Source organism: Panthera leo, chromosome D1 (assembly GCF_018350215.1).
Source record: "Panthera leo isolate Ple1 chromosome D1, P.leo_Ple1_pat1.1, whole genome shotgun sequence".
In the NCBI taxonomy this organism is placed as follows: Eukaryota; Metazoa; Chordata; class Mammalia; order Carnivora; family Felidae; genus Panthera; species Panthera leo.
In genome coordinates, this window is record NC_056688.1 from 119,184 (window position 1) to 140,334 (window position 21,151).

Sequence of the window (21,151 nt, forward strand, 5' to 3'; positions counted from 1 at the left end):
TTCCACTCTAACCTCTTTTTTTTCCTTCCCCTCCCCCATTGGTTTCTGTTAAGTTTCTCAGGATCTACATAAGTGTGAAACCATATGGTATCTGTCTTTCTCTGTATGGCTTATTTCACTTAGCATCACACTCTCCAGTTCCATCCATGTTGCTACAAAGGGCCATATTTCATTCTTTCTCATTGCCATGTAGTACTCCATTGTGTATATAAACCACCCTTTCTTTATCCATTCATCAGTTGATGGACATTTAGGCTCTTTCCATAATTTGGCTATTGTTGAGAGTGCTGCTATAAACATTGGGGTACAAGTGCCCCTATGCATCAGTACTCCTGTATCCCTTGGGTAAATTCCTAGCAGTGCTATTGCTGGGTCATAGGGTAGGCCTATTTTTAATTTTTTGAGGAACCTCCACACTGTTTTCCAGAGTGGCTGCACCAATTTGCATTCCCACCAAGAGTGCAAGAAGGTTCCCGTTTCTCCACATTCTCGCCAGCATCTATAGTCTCCTGATTTGCTCATTTTGGCCACTCTGACTGACGTCAGGTGATATCTGAATGTGTATTTCCCTGATGAGGAGCGACATTGAGCATCTTTTCATGTGCCTGTTGGCCATCTGGGTGTCTTCTTTAGAAAAGTGTCTATTCATGTTTTCTGCCCATTTCTTAACTGGATTACTTGTTTTTCGGGTGTGGAGTTTGGTGAGCTCTTTATAGATTTTGGATACTAGCCCTGTGTCCGATATGTCATTTGCAAATATCTTTTCCCATTCCGTTGGATGCCTTTTAGTTTTGTTGGTTGTTTCCTTTGCTGTGGAGAAGCTTTTTATCTTCATAAGGTCCCAGTAGTTCATTTTGCTTTTAATTCCCTTGCCTTTGGGGATGTGTCAAGTAAGAAATTGTTACGGCTGAGGTCAGAGAGGTCTTTTCCTGCTTTCTCCTCTAGGGTTTGGATGGTTTCCTGTCTCACATTCAGATCCTTTATCCATTTTGAGTTTATTTTTGTGAATGGTGTGAGAAAGTGGTCTAGTTTCAATCTTCTGCATGTTGCTGTCCAGTTCTCCCAGCACCGTTTGTTAAAGAGACTGTCTTTTTTCCATTGGATAATCTTTCCTGCTTTGTCAAAGATTAGTTGGCCATACGTTTACAATAGCATCCAAAACAATAAAATTTATTGGAATAAATTTAGCCAAGGAGGTGAAAGATCTCTACAGATAACTACAAAACCTGTGTGCAGAAATGGAAGAAATTCAATTTGCATGGAAGAAACAGAACACACAAGTCAGTGAAAAGCCACCCCATGTCCATCTGTAGGAGGAATTAATACAGATACAACGTCCATACTACTCAAAGCCCTCTAGAGATTCAGTGCTATCTCTATCAAGACTCCGATGCAATTTTTATGCAATTAGAAACACATATCCTCAAATGTATTTGGAACCACAAAAAGACCCTAAGTAGCCAATGCAAGAAAGGACAAAATAGGAGGCATCACACTTCTCGATTTCAAGCTTCATTCTAACACAAAGAAGTCAGTTATGTTACTGGCATAAGCACACACATAAGACAATGGAACGGAAATTGAGAGCCCAATCTAAACCCATGCATGCACAGTCAACTAGTATTTGACAAGGGAGTCAAAAATACACAGTGGAGAAGAATAGTCTCTTGAATAACTGGTGCTGGGAAAATTGGATATTCACATGTACAAGAATAAAGGTTAGCACTGTATGTTACACCACTCCCTAAAGAGTGAAAGGAAGAAACATAGATGTGGTTAGAGAGAAACAGTGACAAAGAGGAAGTACAAAGAGGAAGGTAGACACCTGCTCGAGGTATGTGGATGGCATTAGATGCATCAGGGGAGAGGGGATGTATGAGATGGCTCTGCGTGCTGGGGCAGAAAGGGATTGTATCATGGGCATCAGAGTTCCATGACCCCAAGACTCCAACATCCCTGGGTCCAAGCTCTGCAGAAGCCATTGGAATTGAACAGAAGAGTATCCCTCATTTCTTCTGGAATTGTGAGGCTCAGCCTCATGTTCTGTCATGGAGAGGGATGTCTTGAGGGAGATTGTGCTGCTCTTTGGCAGGTATACTCCAAGTCTGCCCTGTGGGGAGGTGTCCTGGGGCCATCTCTCTCACTGCCCCAGGCCCTGTTGGATTTCCCCTCCCCCCCACCAGCTGGCCTTCCTCAAGTTCTGAACCCAGGCATCAGGCATCATGTTGTCCCCAGGTCCTGAAGTCTGTACCTGGAAGAGGTGGACTGCTGATATTGATTTTAAAAAATTGACAATAAGGTCCATATCCTCCCTCTGGGACTAGCGGTGTGCATCCCAATCGTGGGTTGCTATCCTCCTGTCCACAACTAATCTGAGGATTCCAGAAGGTAGGTGAACACTTTAAAACACTCTAGTCTTCTCTTAAATCAAATTCAAAGACATTTTCTTGTCCCAGATTTTTTTTAATGCTGAAGAGATGGCAATTAGTAATTGAAGGCATAACGGTCCTATAGGATATTTACCTATATGACTGGTGGACATTATTTCATCCATCCATGTCCCTAAAGCACATTTCATTGGAAATATTATCCAAGGATACATACTGTAAATTCACAACTGATTCATAGCTCCCTGTAAGTTTCATTCTGACCTTGTCACATATGTGTCATCAAAAATATTATTAGTGACTTTTCAGATAAGCTCTTCACATCAAGATGGTGATGTTAGAAAATCTGGTATAAATGGAATTTCACAAATTCCAAATTAGGAATTATTTTTCATTTTTAATGTTTCTTTTTTCTTTTTTTGAGAGATCCCGAGCTGGGGAGGGGGGAGAGAGTGGGAGATACTGAAACTAAGGCAGGCTCGAGGCTCTGAGCTCTCAGGACAGAGCCTGACGCGGGGCTCAAACTCATGGACTGCAAGATCACGACTTGCGTCAAAGTCGGACGCTTAACCGACTAAGCCACCAAAACGCCCCAGGAATTATAGTTTATTGGCAAAGAAGGAGAAATTAAAAATAGTGTAAAGGATGTCTATTTTTAATTGAAATATTGTTCACACATTTGTTGTATGAGTTTTAGGCATACATTGTAGTCATTCCATATGTCTATAAATTATATTGTACTTAAGCACAAGTGTAGCTATCCTGTGAAAGCATGCAACAGTATTATTACAGGATTGACTCCATTGCATTGGCTGTCCCTTGTATCCCTAGGACTCATTCATTCCATAGCTGATGCCGGTATCTCTCTCAAAGGTGTTCATTCTTTATCTAACCTAAGTATTTTGGTGGTAAACACAATTACCACTTGCTCAGCAAGTGTAAATTGGCGGTCTATTTTTCTGTGAACATTGCTTAAAACATTACAAATGATGTCATTACGTTAATAAATTCGGTTTCATTCTTCACTCACAAGAAAGGAGAAGGAAAAGATTTCTTTGTGTCCCAGGCCCTGTCATTAAAACCTTTCCCAATGTGGAGAACAGGTTTAGTTGCCCAGGCACCTTCAGTGTCTCAGCTGAGTGACCAGGGCCTTCCACATTGCAAAAATGCCCATGATGGCCAACAGAGAGAGCTCGAGCACCGCAGACCCGGAGAGGCGGGTTTCTCTGCCCAGGCAGTGATGGCCAGCAGAGGGCGCAACATCGGCTTTTCTGACCCAGGGCACCTGAGAGCAGGAAGGGCTTTGATTGCTCCCAGAGTACTCAGGGCCTCTGCCGCTGCCTCAGTACAGAGAGCAGAGCTGCATTTCCAGCAGGTTGTGCCGCCCGCCCCAGGGGAGATCTTGGGAGCTTTGTAGCAACTTGGCATCTCCTGAGTCGCCAGAGAGAACTTGTCTTATTGTACTGAGTGCTGAGGAGTGGGCGCTGGGTGGCTTCCCTGGGCAAACTGGTTGCTGAGCTGCACAGGCCCTTGCGTTTTCTGGGCTGTTCCCGTGTTTCATTCCTCCCCTTCCCGGACAGTATTTGAACAAGACATATTTTACTAAAGGTCTCGTGGATTGCGGAGTCCCACGACATCACCTCATCGATGCAGTCGATGGTTTGTTGTTCCAGATTCAGGCTTGTTTCCGGGAAGAAACCCTGACAGAAATTCAGAAGAACGGGAGCTGCATTCCGTTAGGACATGAATACATGAAATGCTCGTCTTGGGAACCCCTAGAAGATTGAGCTGGGACCCACTTTCCGAGTCCTGCTAGAACCAGTGACCGAGGTAAGGGCACAAACTGTCCCCCACATCATACATGCCTTTTAAAAAGTTTCATGGTTATTTTTCCAACCTAATTAAGTGATTGCAAACTACAGAAAACCTGGTAGGTACCTGTCATTAACGTACGTTATCTTGAATTTAAATTGCAGTGAGTAAAGATACAGTGTAGTATTAGTTTCAGGTGTAAAATATAGAGCAACCCTTCCACACGTCATCCGGTGCTCATCCCAGGTGTACTTCTTAATCCCCAGCAGCTGTTTCACCCATTCCCCACCTTGCTCTGGAAGCCCTGTTTGTTTCCTAGTTAAGAGTCTGTTTGTCACTGTCTCCTCCCCGCCCCCCCCCCGCTTTGTTTTGTTTTATTTCCATGTGTTAGTGAAATCATCTGGTATTTGTCTTTGTCTGAAAGGCTTATTTCACCCAGGGTAACATTCTCTTGCTCCATCCAGCTCATGGCAAATGGCAAGATTTCATGTTTTTACGGCCTAGTAATATTACATTCCATATACCACATCTCAATTTATTCATCAGTTGATGGATGCTTGGATAGTTTCTGTAATTTGGCTGTTGTAGGAAATGCTGCTGTAAACATCATGGTGCATGTATCCCTTTGAAGATTTTGTATTCTTTGTGGAAATACCTTGTAGTGAAATTGCTGGATCGTAAGGTACTTCCATTTCCAGTTTTTTTTTTTTTTTTGAGAAATCTCCATAATGTTTTCCAGACTGGCTGCACCAGTTTGCATTCTTACCCACAGTGCAAGAGGGTTATTCTTTCCCCACATCCTTGGCAACACCTGCTGTTTCATCCTTCATTGATTTTCGTCATTGTGACAGATGTGATGTGTTATCTCATTGTACTTTTGAATTGTATTTCCCTGAAGATCAGTATTGTTGAGTATTTTTTCATGTGTCTCTTGGCCAGGTATATGTCTTCCTTCGGAAAATGTCCATTTTTGTCTTCTGCCCTTTTTTAATCAGATTTCTCATTTTTTGGGTGCTGTATAACTGTATATATTTTGGGCACTAACCCTTTATCTGATGTCGTTTGCAAATATCATTCTGTAGGTGTTTTAGTTTTGTTGATTATTTCCTAGGTGATGGAAGGTTTTAATTTTTATGAAGTCTCATTATTTTTGCTTGTGTTTCCCTTACCTCTAGAGATATATCTACAAAGACGTTTGTACAGGCAATGTCAAATAAGATACTACCCGTGTTATCCTCTGGGATTTTTATGGTTTCAGGTTTCACATATAGGTCTTTATCCATGTTGGATTTATTTTTGTGTATGTTGTAAGAAAGTGGTCCGTTGTTTTTGTTTTGTTTTGCAGGATGCTGTCCAGTTTTTCCAAAACCATATGTTGAGGAGCCTTTTTTTAAGTTTATTTACTTATTTTTGATAGAGAGAGAGAGCATGAAGTAGAGGGGCAGAGAGAAATGGAGACAGAGAATCCCATGCATGCTCTGCACTGCCCTGAGATCATAACCTGAGCTGAATTCACAATCACACGCTTTGTTGACTGAGCCACCCCTGTGTCCCAAGACTATCTTTTTTTCCATTGGATGTTCTTTCCTGCTTTGTTGAGAATTAATTGACCATATAGGTGTGAGTTCATTTCTGCATTTCTATTCTATTGATCTATGCCTCTGTGTGTTGTTGTTGTTGTTGTTGTTGTTGTTGTTGTTGTTGTTTTGCCAGTTCCATACTGTTTTGATCAGTATAGCTTTGTAATATAACCTAAAGTCTGGAATTGTGATGTCTCCAGCTTTGCTTTTCTTCTTCAAGTTTGTTTTGGCTGTATGGGGACTTTTGTTATTCCATACAAATTTTGAGATTATTTGTTCTTGTTCTGTCACAAATGTTTTTGTTAGTGTGATAGGGATTTCATTATATGTGTAGATTGTTTTGAGGAGTGTAGACATTTTTAACAGTATTTTGTGCTTCCCATCCATGAACATGAAATGTATGTCCATTTCTTTGTGTCTTCTTCCATTTATTTCATCAGTGTTTCATAGACTTTAGAGTACAGGTCTTTCAACTCTTTGGTTAGGTTTATTCCTGGTTTCTTGTGGCATTTGTGAGCCTGTCAATGGGATTGATCCCTTACTTTCTCTCTGTGTTAATTCATGATTTGTGTTAGAAATGCAATACATCTATGTAGCTTGATTTCTGTATATTGTGACTTGTGGAATTCATATATCAATTCTAGCAAGTTTTAAGGGAATCTTTCATGTTTTTTATAGAACACATCATGTCAGTTCCAAATAGCGAAAGTGCTACTTCTTCCTTGCCGATTTGGATGCCTCTTATTTCTTTTTGTTGTCTGAGTGCTGTGGTTAGGGTTTCCCGTACTATGTGGAATAACAGTGGTGAGAGGGGTCATCCCTGTTTTGTCCCTGACCTTGGAGGAAAAATTTTCAATTTTTCCCCATTGAGGTGAGATGAGCTGTGGGTTTTTCCTAGATGACCTTTATTATGTGCAGGTAGGTTGAGTCTCAATGTACTTTGCTGAGGGGTTTTATCATGAATGGATGTGACATTTTGTCAAATAGTTTTCCTGCATCTGTTGAAAGCATCGTATTGTTCTTATCCTTTCTTCTATTACTGTGGTGCATCATGTTGATTGATCTGTGAATGTGGAACCACCCTTGCAGCCCAGGAATATATCCCACTTGATTATGGTAAATGATTCTATTAATGTATTGTTGACTTTAATTTGAAGGTATTTTAATAAGAATTTCTGCATACATAGTCATCAGGCTATCGGGCTGCAGTTTTATTTAAAAATTTTTTAAACATTTTTTAAATGTTTATTTCTTTCCTTTGAGTACATAAAAGTGAGGGAGGGGCTCAGAGATAGGGAGAGAGAGAATCCTGGCCATGCCCTACACTGTCATGGCAGGGTCCAACATGGGACTCAAACCCACGCACCGCAAGATAATGTCCTAATCCGAAATTAAGAGTTGAACAGTAAACAACCCGAGTCACACAGGCGCCCCACCAGTTTTCGGTTTTAGTGGAGGCTTTATCTGGTTTTGGTATCAGGGTAATGATGGCCTCATAAGATGAATTTATAAGTTTTCCTTCTTTTTTATTTTTCGTAATAATTCGAGGAGAATACATATTACCTCTTTCTTAAATGGATGGTAGAATTCATCAGTTAAACCATCTGGCCCAGAACTCTTGTGTTGGGGGGAGATTTTTTTATTACTGATTTGATTTCTTTCTGTTTTCAGATTTTATGTATCTTCCTGTTTCAGTTTTGGTAGTTTGTGTGTTTATAGGAATTTGTCCATTTTTCTCAGAGTTTCCAATTTGTTGCATATAGTTGTTCATAATATTAACTTCTAACTGTATTTTTGTGGTGTGGACTGTTATTTCTCCTTTCTTATTTGTGATTTTATTTATTTGAGTCCTTTCTCTCTTCTTACTGAAAAGTCTGCCTAGAAGTTTTCATGTTGATTACTGTTTTCAAAGAACCAGCCCCTGGTTTCATTGATTTTGTCTAGTGTCTTTTTGGTTTGAATATCCCTGATTTCCCTGTGAATCTCTATTACTTCTTCCTTCTGCTGTTCTTCTTCTGATATGTGACCTAGAATATGATCAATTCTGGAGAATGTCCCATGTGCGCTTGAAAAGAATATGTACTCTGCCATTTTAGTATGGAGTGTTCTAAATATATCTGTTAAACCCATCAGGTCCAGTGTGTCATTCAAAGCCATTGTTTCCTTGTTGATTTTCTGTTTACAGCTTCTGTCCATTGATGTGAGTGATGTGCTAAAGTCCTCTACTATCGTTATATTATAAAAAATGAGTTCCTTTATGGTGGTTGTTAAATATTTTATATACTTAGTGATCGCATGTTGGGTGCATCAAAATTTACAATCATTGGATCTTCTTGTTTCATTGTCCCCTTTAGTATGAGATAGCGTCCATCTTCATCTCTTGTTATGGCTTTATTTATTTATTTATTTATTTACTTACTTATTCATTTATTTATTTTAATTTAAGTCATAGTTGACATACAGTGCATTCTCGGATTCGGGAGAAGAATTTGGTGATTCATCCCTTACATACAATACCCAGTGCTCATCACAACAAGTGCTCTCCTTAATACTCATCTGACATCTAGCCCAGCGCTGACCCATTTCCCTCCATCAACCTTCGTTTTCTTTCTCTAACATTAAGAGACTCATGTGGTTTGTTACCACTCTTCTCGTTTCCTTCCCCCTTCCCATGTTTTCATCTGTTTTGTTTCTTCAATTCCACATGAGTGAAATCCTATATTTGTCTTTCTCTGATTGACATATTTCACTTAGCATAATACATTCTAGCTCCATCCACATCATTGCAAATGGCAAGATTTCATTCTTCTTGAAGTTGAGTTATATTTCTTTGTATATACATATGTTTGTATATATGAACGTACACATATGTACATATATATATATATATATATATATATATATGCGTATACATACACACACACACACACACACACACACACCACTTCTTTATACCTTCATCAGTTGATGGATACTTGGGCTTTCTCTGTAGTTTGGCTACTGTTGATAATGCTGCTATAAATACTGGGTTCATGAAATGTCACTATTAGGTATTTACCCAAAGTGTACCAAAATAGAGTCTCGGTTTTAAAGGTTATTTTGCCTGATATAAGTATTGCTACTGGCTTTCTTTTGACATTATTGGCATAATAAATGTTTCTTTATTCCCTCACTTTAAATCTGAAGGTGACTTAAGTCCAAATAAATCTTTGTAGACAGCATCTAGATAGGTGTTGTTTTTGTTTGTTTGTTTGTTTTGTCCATTCTGACGCCCTATCCAATGTCTTATGATTGGAGCATTTAGTCCATGTACATTTAGAGTGGTTATTAATAGGTATATATTTAGTGCCATTCTACTAGTTGTTTTGCCATTGTTTCTTGGTGTTTTCTCTGATCCTTTCTTGTCTGTAACACTTTTAGTCCTAGATTTCCACTCAAAGAACCCGATTTAAATATTCTTTTCTTTTGACTGGTAGTACATTTCTTTACTTCTTTTTAATATCTCTCTTTTTTAAATTTAAGCTCAAGTTAGTTACTTTATAGTGGAATACTGTTTCAGCAGTAGAATTTAGTGATCCATCAAGTACAAAATATACCCAATACTCATCCCAAGTGCACCCGTAATGCCCATCACCCATTTAGCCCATACCCCTATTCAATAACCCTCCTGGAACCCTGAGTTTCTTCTCTGTATTTAAGAGTCTCTTATTGTTTGACTCCCTCTCTGTATCTTATTTTTGCTTTCCTTTCACTACGTTCATCAGTTGTATTAAATTCCACAGATGAGAGAAATCATATGATGTGTGTCTTTCTCTGACATATTTTGCTTAGCATAATCAAGTCAGGTTCCATCCATGTTGTTTCAAGAGCAAGATTTCATTCTTTTTGATCGCCGAGTAATATTCCATTGTATGAATATACCACATCTTCTTTATCCATTCATCTGTCAATGGTCATTTGGGCTCTTTGCATAATTTAGCTATTGTTGATAATGTTGCTATAAACATTGCAGTGCATGTGCCACTTCGACTCAGCGTTAGTGTATCCTTTGGATAAACACATGGTAGTGCAATTGCTGGGGCCTAGTGTAGTTCTATTTTTAGTTTTTCTGACAAATCTCCATACTATTTCCAGAGTGGCTACACCACTTTGCATTTCCACCAGCATTTCAAAAGCGTTCCCTTTCTCTGCATCCTTGGCAAATCTGTCTTTTTCGGAGATGTTAATTTTAGCCATTCTGATAGGTGTGAGGGGATATCTCATTGTGGTTTCGATTTGTATTTCAGTGATGACGAGTGAGATTGAGCATCTTTTCATGTGTGACCAATCTGAATGTCATCTTTCTTAAAGTGTCTCTTCACGTCTTTTGCCCATTTCTTCACTGGATTATTTGGTTTTTGGGTGTTGAGTGTGATGATTTTTTATAGATTTTGGATACTAACCCTTTATCTGATATGTCACCTGCAAATATCTTCTCCCATTTCATTCAGTGGCCTTTCAGTTTTGCTGATTGTGTCCTCTGCTGTGCAGATGCTTTTTATCTTTAGGTCCCAAAGTTCATTTTGGTTTTTATTGCCCTTGCTTTGGAGACATGACAAGCAAGAAGTTGTTGTGGCCAGTATCAAGGAGGTAGATTGCCTGTTTTCTCCTCTAGGATTTTGATGGTCCCTTTCTTACATTTATATCTTTCATCCATTTTGAGGTGTGTGTGTGTGTGTGTGTGTGTGTGTGTGTGTGTGTGTGGTTTAAGAACATAGTCCAGGTCCAATCTTCTCACTGTCCAGTTTTCCCAGTACCATTTGCTGAAGAGACTTTTGTTTTTCCATTGGATACTCTTTCCAGTGTTATCAAAGATTACTCGGCCATATGTTTGAGGGTCCATTTATGGGTTCCCTATTCCATTCCATTGATGTCTGTGTCCGTTTTTGTGCCCGTACCATACTGTCTTGATGATTGCGGTTTTCTAATACACCATAAAGTCCAGATTTTAATGTCTCCAGCTTTGTTTTCTTTTTCAACATGACTTTGGCGATTTGGGGTCTTTTCTGGCTCCCTACAAATTTTAGGGTTGTTTGTTCTAGTTCTGTGAGAAATGCTGTTGTTATTTTGATAGGGATTGCATTGAATGTGTCGATTGCTTTGGGTGGTATTGACATTTTAATAATATTTGTTCTTCTCATCCATGAGCATGGAATGTTTTTCCATTTCTTTGTGTTTCTTCCATTTCTTTCATAGATGTTGTATGGTTTGTTCCTTTATTTTTTTAATGTTTGTTTATTTTTGAGAGAGAGAGAGAGAAAGAGAGAGCACATGAGCAGGGGAGGGGCAGAAAGAGAGAGAGAGAGAGGGAGACACAGACTCTGAAGCAGGCTCCAGACTCCGAGCGGTCAGCACAGTGCCCATCACGGGACTCAGACCCACAAATGAGGGATCATGTCCTGAACCGAAGTTGGCACTTAACCGACTGAGCCACCCAGGCGCCCCTCTATTGTTTTAAGTGTACTGATCTTTTACCTCTTTGGTTATGTTTACCCCTGGGTATTTGATGGTTTTCAGTGCAGTTGTAAAGTACATCAATCCTTGATTTCTTTCTGCTGACTCATTATTGGTGTATAGAAATGCAGTCAACTTCTGTATATTGATTTTATATCCTGAGACTTTCCTGAATTCCAGTATCAGTCCTACAAGTTTTTCCATGGAGTCTTTTGGATTTCCTTGGAAAGTATCATGTCTGCGAAGAGGGAAAGTTTGACCCTCCTTGCCAATTTGGACGCCTTGTATTTCTTTTTGTTGTCTGCTTGCTGAGGTTAGGACTTCCAACAGTTTGTGGAATAATAGTGGTGAGAGTGGACATCCCAGTCGTGTTCCTGACCTTAGGGGGAAAGCTCTCAGTTTTTCCTCAATGAAGATGATATTAGCTGTGGGACTTTTGTATCTGGACATACTGATATTCAGACAAGATCTTTCTATCCTTCCTTTCATGAGTACTTTTTTTTTCATCAAGAAAGGATGCTGCATTGTGTCAAATGCTCTTTCTGCATCTATTGAGAGGATCATATGGTTGTTATCCTTTCTTTTATCAATGTGATGTATCACATCAGTTGATTTGCAGATATTGAATGGGTGGTGCATCCCAGGAATAAATCCAATTCATTGTGGTGAATAATTATTTGTATGTATTGTTGGATCCGGTTCACTACTTTTTGTTGAGAATTTTTGCATCCAGGTTCATCAGGGAAATTGGTCTGTAGTTTTCTTTTCTGGTGGGGTCTTTGTCCAGTTTGGACTCAAGGCCAAGCTGGCCTCATAGAATGAGTTTGGAAGTGTTCCTTCCATTTCTCTGGCCATGACCTTATCTTTTTCTTTCATTTGGGATGCATTCCTCTTGTCTTGGCATTTTGGCTGAGTATTTGCCTTCTCTGTGTTACAAAAGCTCATTATGTTAGCTGCCTGTGAGATGAATGGCTTTATGAAAAGGAGGTCATCTAGTGTCCAGGGCCTGACCATCAGGGAGTGTCTGTGGTGTGTGTTGCATACACTGTTTTGTGTTCTGGCTGCACTGTCCTTCAGGCCAGTTGTATGGACAATGTATGGTCCTTGGCCAGAATGTGCTGAGTTTTATCTAGGTCAGCTCCGATCTGCTTCTTAAATGAGACTTGAAATGACTGCCACTCGAAGTGAAGCTCTGCAGAACTGTCTGGTCAAGAGAGGTGATGTGGTCATGGGCTTCCGCTGGTCTCCTGGGGAAGGGGACACCTCCATTGGGACTGAAGCAAGCCTGATTGACCTAGAAGGCCAGTCTCACCAGAGCACAGGAATGTGGGGTTGATGTAAGCATGTTAGGCAGCCAGTGTGGGGATGACATTGTTTCCAGCAGATGGCTCTGTGTTTATGCTGTGGGGAAGAGGAGGAAAATGGTCCCACACACCTCCTCTGTCCTAGCTCCTTTGTCCCCTTGTTGTGAACACTGCCTCTCAGGGATGCTCTCCATGATGAGTGTATAATCGCCCCACTGCGTGCACCAGGCGATGTACAGGTCACTGTTTCCATACCATCTGCCTGTAAGTAGTTTGCTGCCTTCTCTCAAGGATTAGGCCAGTGCCCTCAGGGCTGTATCCCAGCCAAGCCTGCTAACCTTTGAAACTCCACATTCTCGGGGTCTGGATCGCTTGGTTAAGTGTCCGAGTCTTGATCCTGGCTCAGATCATGACCTCGTGGTCATGGGCTTCTCTCTCTCCCTCTATTCCTGCCCCTCCCTTGCATGTGCTCTCTTTCTCTCTCTCTCTCTCAAAATAAATAAACTTAAAACAAATTTAGTGGCATGGAATACCTTATTTAGGCGAGATTTCCTCCCTGAGGGAATGGCGGGGGTCTGTCAGTTAAATTTCCAGCAATGACTAGGAATTTCATTGCTGACTGGTTAAAGGTTACATTCCTACAGGAATGAATTTAGGGATAGTGACATGAGGCCTTAACGTAAGTAACTCCATGATGGTCCTGTGAGTTTTCTTTACATTCCAAACCCATATTTTTGCACATCAATTTTTTTTATTAAAAACATAACCCTAAATAATATTTTAGCCATCTACTGCCAGCCCGATGATCATATCCTGTAAAACTGTGACCATCTCCTAATCATAGATGAAGATCAACTCTGTGGCTCTAAGATTTTTGTGACTCTAAATTACATTGATGTATGTTACTTAGATCTTTGTGAGTCTAGGTTACTGCTGGCCTCCTGAAATCTTTGACCCAGGGACACCCAGCCAGGTTTCTGAGCCATCACTTAGGCACAGAAGCACCCTTTCCAAGTCACCTCTTCCTAAAGTGTGTCTTTCCCTCTGGTGCTTCTGGGTCTTACCCTTTTGCAGATCACATGCTGTGATGGACATCCCCTCATGAAAACCTGTCAAAGTGGACGAGAGAAACCTGCTTGCCTGTGACTGCCACTTCATGGTCACATATTTTCCTTCTGAAACCCCTTGAACACCCTATCATTCTTCCAGACTTTGAACATCTCTTTGATTTGGAAATATTTCATTCTCTTGTATTCCTGCTAAAAATATGCGTGAAAATATTAAAGCAAGGATTCTTTACAATAAGTGAGCCAGTCACAATGATCCATCTGGCCGTGTGTACGTATGTTTTCTTTTTTGGACACTCTTCAGGCATGATGTGAAGTACATCCTGTAAAATCTGAGTATCATTCATTATCTAGGATAACCGCCTTTATGGAAAGCCATTTAATGACATGTTCATTCAAGATCCGAAAAACACTTAATTTACATACCACATAATACAGTGGTGTATACATACGTTATTATCTTAAAATATGTAAAGTGGATGTTTCTATGAAGTGTATATCATGCATTCAATTTTCTGTACCATGAATGCTATTATTTAAATTACACAATAGTAAGAACAACAAGACTAGGTACATGGCCATCACTAGTAACTAATACTAGAACTAGTCATATAATATTAGGTGTTGAAAACATAAAACCATGATTACTAATAGTATTTTCAATCATGGTGGGCTTCTAGTTACCAGAAAAATTGGGAAGATATTATTGAGTCTCCACATACATCAGAGTGTTTTCTGACTATTGATGTCCTCTAAGTCGATACATGATCACAATCAATATCCCAAAGAGATATGGTAGTATTAACTAACTTTATATTTGTATTCAGATTGCTTCAGTTTTAACCTCTTCTGTCCCAGACTCATCCCAGCTGGCACATTACAGTCATCCTGTCTCCTTCGGCTCCACTTGGCCATGACAATTTTTAGATTTTTCCATATTTTTCATGATCTGCAAAGTTTTGAGGGTACGTTTGTAGAATGTATTTTGTAGAATGATCTTTGGTTGGGATATGTCTAACGTTTGTTCAAATGCTTAGGCTGACTACTGTGTTTTGGAGCAGAAGATCCAGAGGCATAGTTCCATCCATAATTATCACTTCACATAAAGGTTGTTTACTCTGAAGATTTGGGTCTTTTGTGGTTCTGTACAAATTTTAGGACTGTTCTAGTTCTATGAAAAATGTTTTTGCTATTTTGATGGCGATTGCATTAATTGTGTCAGTTGCTTTGGGAAGTATAGACATTTCCATGAAATTTGTACTTCCGATCCATGAGTATGGAATATCCTTCCACTTTTTTTGTGTCATCTTGTATTTCTTTCATCACTTTTTTATAATTTTCAGAGTATAGGTCGCTCACCACCTTGGATAGATTTATTCATAGATACCTTATTATTTGGTGTACAACTGTAAATGGGACTGTTTTCTTAATTTCTCTCTCTACTGATTCGTTATTGTCTAGAAATGCAACAGATTTCTGTACAATGATTTTGTATCCGGTGACATTGCTGTATTCATTTATCACTTCTAGCAGTTATTGGGTGGACTCTTTGGGGTTTTCTATATATAGTGTCATGTAATAGGCAAAGTGTGAAAGATTCACTTCTTCCAGATTTGGATTAGTTTTTCTTTTCTTCCTTTCTTTTCTTTTCTTTTGTCTTTTCTTTTCTTTTTTTTTCTTTTCTTTTCTTTTACTTTAATTTACGTTGTTTTGTTTCGTTTCGTTTTGTTTAGTTTCATTTCATTTGATTTATCTGCTGGCTGTAGCTTGGACTTCCAGTGCTATGTTTATTAAAAGTGGTAAGAGTAAACATCCTTGTGTTTTCCCTGACCTTATAGGAAAAGCTCTCAGATTTTCTCCATTAAGGTTGATTATAGCTTCAGGGTTTTCATAGAAAACATTTATTGCATTGATGTATGTTCCCTGTAAACCTACTTTAGGGGGTTATAATCATGAATGGATGTTGTAGTATGTCAAATGCTTTTTCTTCATGTATTGAAATGACCGTATGGTTCTTTTCTTTTAACGTTTATTAATTTTGAGAGAGACAGAGTGTGAGCAGGGAAGGGGCAGAAAGAGTGGGAGACACAGAGTTCGATGGAGGCTCTTGGCTCTGAGTTTCAGCACAGAGTCTGATGTGGGACTTGAACTCACGAATCATGGGGTCATGACCTGAGCTGATGTCAGACTGCTAAAGGATTGAGCCACCCAGGTGCCCGATCATATGGTTCTTATCCTTTCTCCTGTTGATATATTGTATCACATTGATTTGCAAATACTGAACCACCCTTGCAGCTTGGGAATAAATCCCACTTAATTGTGGGATATATTTACAGTTGTTATATCTCCTTTTGGACTGTACCCTTTACTGTTATATAACGTCCTCCTCTGTCTCTTGTTATGTACTTTGTTTTAAGTGTATTTTTTCTGATACAAGTATTGCTACTCTAATTTTTTTTTTCATCCGTTCTTACACCCTATGTCTCTAGATTGGAGCATTCATTCCATTTACCTTCAAAGAAATGATTGCTATGTATGTATGTATGTATGTATGTATTGCCATTATATTACCTGTTTTCTTGTGGTTTCTAATGATTTTCTCCGATCCTTTCTTGTCTGTCTTTCATGTTTTGCTTATTTTCTTTAGTGAAGTATTTTAATTTATTTATCTTTATTCTTAGCATATTTGTGACTGGTTTTTGATATATGGTTACTGCTGGGTTATTTACCTAACCTCTTCTGCGTTTAGCAGTTTGTACTAAGCTGATGGTCATTTACCTTGGAACCCATTATGTTCTTCTCCCTAGGTTTTTGGTAGATGTTATTATATTTCAAATCCATATCTCTGAGTTCCTTAACTATTTTTTACAAAAATATTCATGTTTTACTTGATTTGTGTCTTTTACGTCTATAGTGTCACTTTTGGTCTCTCCTTTCCACTCAAAGAGTCCCTCTTCATATTTCTTGCAGGACTGATTTAGTGGTACAAACACCTTTAGTTTTTGTTTGGGAAAGTCTGTGTCTCCTTCCATTCTGAATGATAGACTTGCTGGATAGAGTATTCTTGGCTGCTGATTTTTCCATTCAGCACTTTGAATATGTGATGTCACTTGCTTCTCGCTTGCCAAGTATCTGTTCAGAAATCTGGTAGCTAGCCTTATGGGTCTTCCCTTCTAAGTGAAGGTCTCTTTGTGTTGCTGCATTTAAGAGTTTTTCTTTATTGTCACTGTAATTTGCAAGTTTGCTTACAATATGTCTGGATGTTGGCCTGATTTTGTTCATTTCGATGTGAATTCTCTAGCCTCCCGCATGGGGATGTTTGTTTCCTCCCCCAATTAGGGCATTTTTCAGCTATTGTTTCCACAAATAAATTTTCTGCTGCCTTTTCTCTTTCTTCTGAGACTCCTACAATATCAATATTGTTATCTTTGCTGTAGTCACTGAGTTCCCTTAGTCTCATCTCACGTTGCAGAATTCTGTTCTCTCTCTTTGGTTCAATGTGATTAATTTCCATTACTCAGTCTTCGAGGACACTGGTTTGCTCCTCTGCTTCTTCCATCCCTTTGTTAGTTCCAGCAAGCATGTCTCTCCTTTATCGTGTCCTCAATGTCTACTGTACTATTTCTTATCTTAGTCAGTCTCACTCTTCTACTCATTTCACAACTCTAATGAGTACCCTTATGATCATTGCTTTCAAATCTGTATCAGGTATGTTACCTACATCTCTTTGGCTTAGATCTCTGGCTGTGACTTTGACTAGGTCTTTCATTGTGGATAAACATCTCTGTGTGTCCATTTTGTCTGTCTCTCTGTCTCTATTTGTCTGTGTTAAGAAAGTCAGCTGTACCTTCTGCTCTTGAAACTAATAACGTTATGAAGAAGAGGTCCTGGAGAACTCAGCAGTGCACATCTCCGTTTATAGGACCTGGACCTTCAGGAGGCTATCGTATAGGTACTGTTCACAGCCTGCTGCTGTGTCTGGGTTACTTTTCCTGTTAGTGCAGGTGTCTGCACTGACTGCGTGCTGTTTTGGGCTGTGCTTTGTCTCAGTGGTGTTAGTGGGACCCAGGCAGGCCAGCTGTGGGGTTGTATGTCCGCTGGATAACTTGGGCACAGGGCAGGAGTGTTAGCAAAATTTCACAGGGCTACAAGTCCTATGCCAGATTTCCCGATGTCCTTTGGTGGCTGGGGGCTGTGGCCCAGCGGTGGAAGCTAGGGGCTTGAGGATATGCACAGAGCATGTCTGTGCCTGGGGACATGTGGCTTAGTGAGACAGATGAGGGTGCCTGGATATCTACAGCTGGGTGAGGTGCAGATGTGCACAGCATGTTGTGGCAGCTATGCATGCAGCTTGTCAGACAGGGTGCCCTTGTGGTTTGAAAAATGTTTGGCCTGAGACCAGCAGGCTTGGTTTGGTGAGTCCCCTAGTGAACCCTTGGGACTGGCGCACTGCTAATGGGTTAGTTAGCAAGTGTCTGTGCAGCCTCACCCTCTTGTGAGTGCTTCTATGCTTATTCTGGGAGGCTGGGGGAGAGGAGTGGTGCCTGTGAGCTCCCTCATTGTTGGAGAAGTCCTCCAACACACTCCAGAATCAGCATGAATACATCTGTCTCCTGTTCCCTCGGCATTGTGCAAAATGCCATGTTTACATTGCCTCTCTACACACGCAGGGATCTGGCTATCACTCATCCTCCTGGATCTCCCAGTGCTGGGTCAGCTGACCTCCAAAGCTCCTGGATCTGAACACAAAGGCATTCAGCCCCTCTAAGTTTTAATGCCCATTGTTATGGAGATTAGTCTTCCCCCTATGACCTCCCTGGTGTGGGGCGCACTTTTTCTGTCCCCTTCTGCAGGCAGATGGCCTCCACCTTTCTGACATTCCTAACCTTTCTGATGCAGCTTCTCTCTACTTCGGTGTGGAGTTTGTTCTTCCAGTCTTTGGATCGCTCTCTGGTTCATGGACTTGGATGTGGAAGTTATGCAGTTGAAAACATGGGACAGGGTGAGCTCAAGGTCCTCTTACTTTGCTATTATTAATTTTTTTAATGTCTTATTATTTTGGATTTTTGAGACATGGGAAGACAGACTCATATCACACATGCACTTCAGGATTGGAAAGGAACTTTCCCACATTTGCTTCTATTATTTTATGTTTTGAAACTCTCTTTAATGAGGTACAATTACATATAACCTCAAGTTAAAGGGTATACTTTGATGAGATTGAGGGTACAGGACCATGGGTACAGCACCATGAAATCATATGGTTTCTCCCTAAACCTTCCATCATGATCCCTTTTTGTCTAATGCCTATGTTGCTTTTGAAGTAAGGACTACTTTTTTTCCCCCATGTTTTCACATATTGCCCAGGTGTCTGAAAGCTGGCATTGGGGTATCTCTTTTTCCGATAGTCTATGTTCCCATAAGTTTTGCAGTCGGTTTACCTTTGGACTTTTGCTTCTATTGTATTTCTCTGTATGTTCACATACTCTCGTTGCAATACCTTAATGATGAGGTCTTCATCATCGCTTTAATTTTCACTAAATGGTATGAGCTGCAGTTCCACTTATGACAGAAGGCACAGGCTTCCTGTGATATGTATTCAAGAGCAAGGCAGATATCCTGAGCACTTGAGCTGAGAATGTCACCCTGTCTTTTTGCCGGCCCTCTTCCCTTCCCTGCGAGACAAGAATCTCCTTTTGTTCACACAGAAATGTGGGTGAAGTCAGTAGAAAACATTGCCTTCTCTCCTCTTCCCTTTATATCTCAAAATCCTTGCCACTATCTTCTGCCTTTCCCTTTCTCTGACTCAATCTCCCAGGCCCACTGTTCCACTCCAGCCATGATCAGGGTGTCCTCCAGCTGCTGGCCTCTGCCCTGTCCATCCCTCAGTGAGAAATCTGGAGTAGGATTATGCATTTCACAGGACTGATCAAGAAATATGTGATCCTCAGAGCCCTCCTGCACAAGGTTGCTGTCCATGGAGACATGGCATCCTGAGGGAGGATCTGACTCCATGTGTGGCCTCCTCACTCATCTCCCACAGTCACCGCTGGTCACTGATCCTTACCCACCATTACAAATCAGCCATATGCTAGGGTCATGTACCTGTCTATCTGACCCCAAGACAGGAGTCAGTGAATATTTCTGAAATAAATGAACACAAGCACCCCATGCATCTAGATATAGGAAGTTACCATCAACCCAGAAAACTCTCTTGGGCTCCTCTGCAAAAAGGGCAATCTTGCTACTATCCTCCATCACTGCAATTTCTGCTAGTTTGTTACCTGTGTGTATAGGAACCGCACTGTGTGCATTCGATGGGGGGTGAGAGTAGGTCCTCCTAGAAGCAAACACTGAAACAGAGACAGAACAGTGAAAGTACTATTAAGGGATACTAAGAAAAACAAAGTGGAGAGCGCAGGGTGAGCAGAGAAAGCATGCGGGCAGATCTGACACATTTTTAAGATATATAATCACCATACTCTGTCACCTGACACAGTCCTAGTCAAATTTCAAAATCGTTGTCGTATAAGGCAGTGAGATTTACGAGATTTGGGGTTATTTCCCTATGGTCTTATGTTTTGCTACGTGCATTCCCTCTTCGGTACTTAATCTGTGGCCTCAGATGAACACTTTAGTGTGTGGATGCATCTGCGAGTCTATATGTAATGGAATATGATTGTCTTCAGATCTCAGATGTAGAACTCTGATATACACATTCTCGTAATTATCTTTTTCTTTCTTTGTCTGGTAGGGCCTGAATCTTAATAGAATAAGTGTGCCGTTGTCTTCTTTAAAGTGGCAATCCCCAATCCCTGGGCAGAGGCGTTAACCATCTGGTTTAATGAACTTCTGTGACCATATTTTTTTGATGATCATTTGTGTGGAGATATCTTAATTGAAACTGTGAGAAGGGTGAGTGGATATTTCCCAGACATTTTGCAGATGCATTCTGTATTCAATGTCTTCTTTTCATTATGTCCTTAGAAACAAATATTACCCCTCTTTCACAGATAACCCATCTCAGGCTCTGTGTAGGTCCCACTGAGAATTGGTGTTCTGGCTGAGATAGCAGGAACACAGGGAAACCCTCGGGATATTGTGATAGAAGTTTAAGGAGATAGATGCAATGCCGTTGTCAGGTTATGTCAGGGGTCCAGCAGGGGTGGCATCTGGGCATCCCTGAATTGTAGGTCTACCCAGGCTAAAGGCCAATGCAGGCACTCAGCTGATCTAGATCCTGTCTTCACTTTTAGTCTCACTGAAGGATATGAACTTAGGCAGACAAGCATTTCCTTAAGACCAAGTTAAATTTCCTATATATCCAGGGCATTTTTTTCACCCATAAATATCCAGAACCTTCAGACAACGCAGGGAGACAACAACCTTTTTAGATGATCACCTGGGTGCACTTTGACAAATATGACATTTTGGAGAGGAAGCTTGCATTGTGCACTGAGAGTGATCCCACATAGCAGCTCCGTGTGGAACTCATGCTCCCTGCTCAG

General features: G+C 40.4%; 1 long non-coding RNA gene across 1 annotated transcript in view; it reads left to right on the forward strand.

The window, feature by feature from the left end:
* The first annotated feature begins 3,845 nt into the window (after positions 1–3,845).
* LOC122199549 overlaps positions 3,846–21,151 on the forward strand; it is a 30,365-nt gene continuing 13,059 nt past the window's right edge. Inside the window, exon 1 of the long non-coding RNA XR_006193555.1 lies at positions 3,846–4,217. This is a non-coding gene — a long non-coding RNA (uncharacterized LOC122199549). The remainder of the gene's footprint in view (positions 4,218–21,151) is intronic.